This window comes from Astyanax mexicanus, chromosome 21 (genome assembly GCF_023375975.1).
Source record: "Astyanax mexicanus isolate ESR-SI-001 chromosome 21, AstMex3_surface, whole genome shotgun sequence".
Taxonomy (NCBI): domain Eukaryota; kingdom Metazoa; phylum Chordata; class Actinopteri; order Characiformes; family Acestrorhamphidae; genus Astyanax; species Astyanax mexicanus.
In genome coordinates this window covers 1,288,984-1,294,072 of record NC_064428.1, presented here as the reverse complement: position 1 = coordinate 1,294,072, position 5,089 = coordinate 1,288,984, and the positions used below count along the sequence as shown (strand labels likewise).

The following is a 5,089-nucleotide window of genomic DNA, read 5'->3' as shown; positions in this document are numbered from 1 at the left end:
GAATGTAAATTGTCAGCCAGTCACATATTTTAAGGAACATACCAAACTGATATCACACTGTGCTTTATACCCTGATTATTAAACTCAACGCTGAAACCAAACTAGTCCCAAACAGCAGATTTATGAGCTGAGGCGCCTCTTTAAATGCACTTCTCTCCGTGTCACAGTCACTGATCACACAGCTGAGAAAGGTTTGTTTAATTATCCCTCAAATCTCCAGTCTTCTATCAGAGCGCTGAATCGCTCCTGGGAAATTCAGAAAAAATTCTGATTGGTTGTTGCATGGTTGTAGAGAGACATGCTGAGATAAAGAGGACAGCAGCACGTCCTCAGTCCCTCCTCCATACATGTGGCCGAGGCTGTGACCGAAATGGCTCCATATTTACTAGTTAGTAGCAGTGCGTCCAAATTACGTCCATATTCCGTCTAAATTAAAGTTGGACGCCGACTTCCACTTTTTGGACGTCGAAGTCCAATTATATATGGTTGTTTTTTCTAGTGAATCATCATTTCTTCTTGAGCTACAAGAGAGAGCACATCTATTCTCTTCTACACAGCCATGGACCACAGATTCCTTGCAGTGATGGTGCAGCAGCAGAACATACTCCTCCATGTGCTGGACCAGACCGGGAGGAGGAGGGGGCGGCAAAAAATATTTTTATGGACGTCGACGTCCACCTGTACGTGCCGTCCAAATATCCACTAAAATACGTCCATATTAGTCGCCGTCTATTCCGAAAATTTTGGGAGGTACCAAAACCACTTTTGCGTCTAAAGTGGACGGCAACGTCTAAACTACGTCCACTTGGACGGTGCCGTCCAAATATCCACTAAACTACGTCCAGATTGCGTCTAAATATCCACTAAATATCCACTAAACTGCATCCACTGAAATTTGGACGTACTTTAGTGGATATTTAGACGCAATCGCAGTGGGACAGGGCCTTTACATTTAAATAAAGGAGGTAGAATTACAGTATATTGGGAAAAAACGTGATTGAAAGTTGTTCTGTTTTGTCATTGAAACCTATGGGGATGGGTGGGGTTACACAGCTTTCTGAAACCGAACAGCAGGGGGCGCCCGACCTGTGGTGGCTTCACTTTTGAGAGACGATGTCCTGCTATATACAGTCTATGATATATACTGTCAATGGAAGAAACGGAGCGTACAGCGAGCTGCCAGGGTTGCCAGATTGTTACAGTGGGATTCAGATAAAACCAATTCACAGGGTGAAAGTGTTTTTTCCAAATCCTCAAAATTACTGAGAAAACCACCCAAACAGCTGATGTTCGTCATATTAACAATATTACAGGGTTTATTCCAACATGATCTTAACTAAAATACCATAAATATCTTAAATATCACTGATTACAAAAAATGCTATTTAAATGAGTTTATCTGCATATTTGTACTATATGTTTTGTGCCTTGTATCATTGGACACACGAAACAAAAACGTAAAAACTACATAAAAACAACCTTACAAGCAATGAAAGAAAGAAATAACTTACTCACATATAATAACGAACATAAACACAGCTTCAAATTTCCAGTTTCAGCAGGACTAAAAGCTCGGTCTCTGCAGGGTTAGATAGCTAACTATAACACTGATGAGTACCCTTTCCATCAGCAGCACTAAAAGCTCGGTCTCTGCAGGGTTAAATTTCCAAACTCTTTACACTTGGTAGTTTTGTTCACCTGTCAAATCACAGCGTTTCCTCCAAACAATTTCAGACACAACTCGACATCTGGCATGAAACCACCCAATCTGGCAACAGTGCGAGCCGGGGTACGCTGCTATTTTTAAGGTTTTCTTCATGTAGTTCAGTAATGTGAGGATCATCTTTTAAACAGCGTAAATATAACAAGCAGATAAATAACTTCATGATCAGCTCAGAGCTTCACTAACTGTAATTCAGAGCTCAGTTCAGTGTGTTGTGGAGTTTTAAACACGGCTCAACCCCCTCTCTCACCTGTGTGTGTTTATGTGACCGGTGCTGGCGCATGATAATGACGAGTTAGGCTGTATTCGGAATGGCATACTACATACTACTCGCGTACTAAATCTGCCTAAAGCCAGTATGCAGTACACAGTATGCGACCAAACTGAGGATCTGTAGTGCACTACAGGTACCCGGATGGTGTACTACTCCGCTCCGATTCCGCAGTGTGCATGGGGAGCTGTCTTCGTGGTGTACTGCATCCCAACATGCATTGCAACTGGCTTCTCCAGCTCGCTTCAGAAAAAAACAAGATGGAGGCGAGTGCGAGAGAATTATGGAAATATATATATTTTTAAATTAAGGGAATTATTTTGGAAAGTATCGGCTCACCGCTGTCGAGACCCTCCGCTGCCTCGGCCGAGCGCTCTCCGCCGCTCTCCGCTGTGTGCTGCCTTGATGTAGTAAATAATTCCCTCAGTTTTAATAAATTATTCTGTTTAATAAATAATTTCCTCCGTTTTAATAAATCGGTTCTTATTTATTTAATAAATAATTCCAATAAAGTATTCTGTTATTTTAATAAATGATTCCCTCAGTTTAAATAAATTAGTCTGTTACTTTAATAAATAATTCCTTCATTTTTAATGCATATTTTTCTTTTAAATAAGGGAATGATTTTAATACAAATTAATAAAATTGTTTCACTTGTGCAACGTGTCTCATTTCTTTTATTGTTGAGATTGTGTAAATATGAATGAGAGTTTGTTTAAATGTTTTTTTCTTGTTGGTATTTACATAGATGAAAATAGTAATCTACTAAAATAAATAGAAAATTATATTTAAATAACTGGAACATACTTGGGTTGTGGGGGCTGCTGCTAATTGGTTGTTAGAATTGGGTTAACTGCTAAACTCTAAAATAAAAGCAGAAATTGCTGTTCTGGACAGTATGCAGATCTCATTAGTTTTAATAATGAAAAGGTAGGACATTTTTCATGTTCTTTCTGTTTACAACTCACTCTGAGGAATTCAGAGCACTACAGAGCACTGACTGGTGTGTCACAGCAGGACCGTGTAGGGTACTACAATCAAAAGTGTTACAGTACCGAATACTACATACTGGGCAGCGTGTAGTATGCAGTACATACTAGTGCAGTACGCAGTATAGTAGTATAGTAGTATGCCATTCCGAATACAGCCTCAGTGTCCGAATTCACTCCTGTTTCACCACTACTTAGTGAACTTATTAGTATCTCCCTACCTAGCGTTACACTAATGAGGGAGTAGGGAGCCATTTCGGACACAGCCCGAGGCTGCTATCTTACAGGGAGCTCTGTGAAATGAGCAACAGTTGCTGGAAAGACATGTGACTTTCCCGTCAAAATAAAAGTCTGCCTCTAAAATATTAAATTTAAAAAAAAGTTTTTGAAGTGATTTTACCGAGAAGAAGGTTAGATAAGACAGAAAAGAAGTGGAATTTCACTCTGCCACACAGGTTAGTTTTAAATACCCTCGATTGGCTTGCTAATTTAACAAAAAAATCCATATTGTTAATACACAGAACAAAACATGTTAGCAAATGAAAGTATCTATGCCCATTCTGTTTAATAAAACACTGTTAAAAATAAAATAATGATAATAATTATAATAATAATTATTATTATTATTGTTATAAATATTAATTTTATTCAATGCAATAAAGACGTGAATGTGACAATAAGCTCACACTTTGAGCAAGTTGACATTGTTTAAAAAAATACACAACTTAACAACCAGCATTATTTACTTCAAGAATGTAAAAAAACTGAGAAGAAAGAGAATAGAAGAAACTAACATTTGGGTTGGGAAATATGTGGCATTATGAAGTAAAAATGTAGTACATCCTGTTAATTAATTATGATCTGAGTCTATAGTTTAAGGAATTTTAATGATAGATAAAATTTTTAAACATTTGTCATTTAATAACTAGTTGAGGCGTATTCATACACTATTTTACAATGTTTGTAACTGTTGTAAGCATGGTTAATTGATGTATATTTATTGTAAATGTTATCAGTATTTTAAATATTTTGTTAAACATATACAGATATGTCTAATAACGTGTTAAATTAAAGAAGCATTATGAAAATCAGCCACTGACAGCATGTTATATACTAGGCGAATAGAAGAATCAGTGGATTTCAGAGGTTTGACTGCACTAAAGCTAGTGTTGCTGGGTAATACAGTTTTGCGCTGGAACTTTATCAATATATTCTGACTCAGGACGTACAACTCTTTAATAAAAGTAATATTGTTGTTTCATCTTTTTCTTATTATTATTATCTTTTTGTATGACATTACACAGTCTACGCAGAGATACTGAGCTGAGTGAATAGAAAAAATTAACACAGCCAGCCATGACCAGCTCAACAAAAATGGGCAGTTTTTAAACTGCAGATCACTTTCCAATGAGCGCGGTGGCAAGGAAAAACTCCCTTCTGTTGTTGTGAAAGTGCTGTGGTTGCCATTCTCCTTGACGCTGTATCTTGATCTGTAAATATATACAGAAAAATATTTTTTACCTGTTAATATTAAAATATATAGTATTTTTAGTGTTTAACATATTATCATCATATTGGTCCTTAAAAACTTACCGTTTCATTATAGTTGCTCTCAAGGTCCAAACCAGGCTCTCGGTGAGATCCAAGAATCTGATTAAATGTACACACAACATTCACTGCATGTGTATAATACAATAAGTTAATAATATAATAATGAGTTAAGCTACAGTGTTCAGTTAGAAAAGAAGTATTTTAGAGCATCTGGACTATCTTACCAGCATCATCATCAGCTGTTATTTTTGCGGCCGAGAGATCCGTGCTCTGCAAAGGAAGAGAGGGCCGTGTTAATGTGATTTAGTAGCACTTTACAAATAACAGTACTTACAACAGTAATAAATATTGTGAAATTTGTTTGAAAAAAAATCAGGTAATGTCATATATCCGCACCAGTATACACTAGTATTTTTATATTTTAGAAATTAATAAGAATTTCAGCTAAACTGATGCTAGCTTGATTTAAATGCTAATTCATATTATGTTTCCTTTAAATGCTAATCTATGTAATTCAAGATAACTTGCAGTGTAGGTTTTTTTCTTTTTTTGTGG

The 5,089-nt window shown here is 36.6% G+C and overlaps 1 long non-coding RNA gene across 1 annotated transcript; it reads right to left on the bottom strand.

The window, feature by feature from the left end:
- Positions 1 to 3,922: 3,922 nt before the first annotated feature.
- Positions 3,923 to 4,804, bottom strand: LOC125785928 (uncharacterized). Its single transcript, XR_007428211.1, has 3 exons — positions 4,759 to 4,804; positions 4,577 to 4,633; positions 3,923 to 4,473 (listed from the first exon to the last, which is right to left on the bottom strand). It is a non-coding gene; the product is annotated as an uncharacterized LOC125785928 (long non-coding RNA).
- Positions 4,805 to 5,089: the final 285 nt, after the last annotated feature.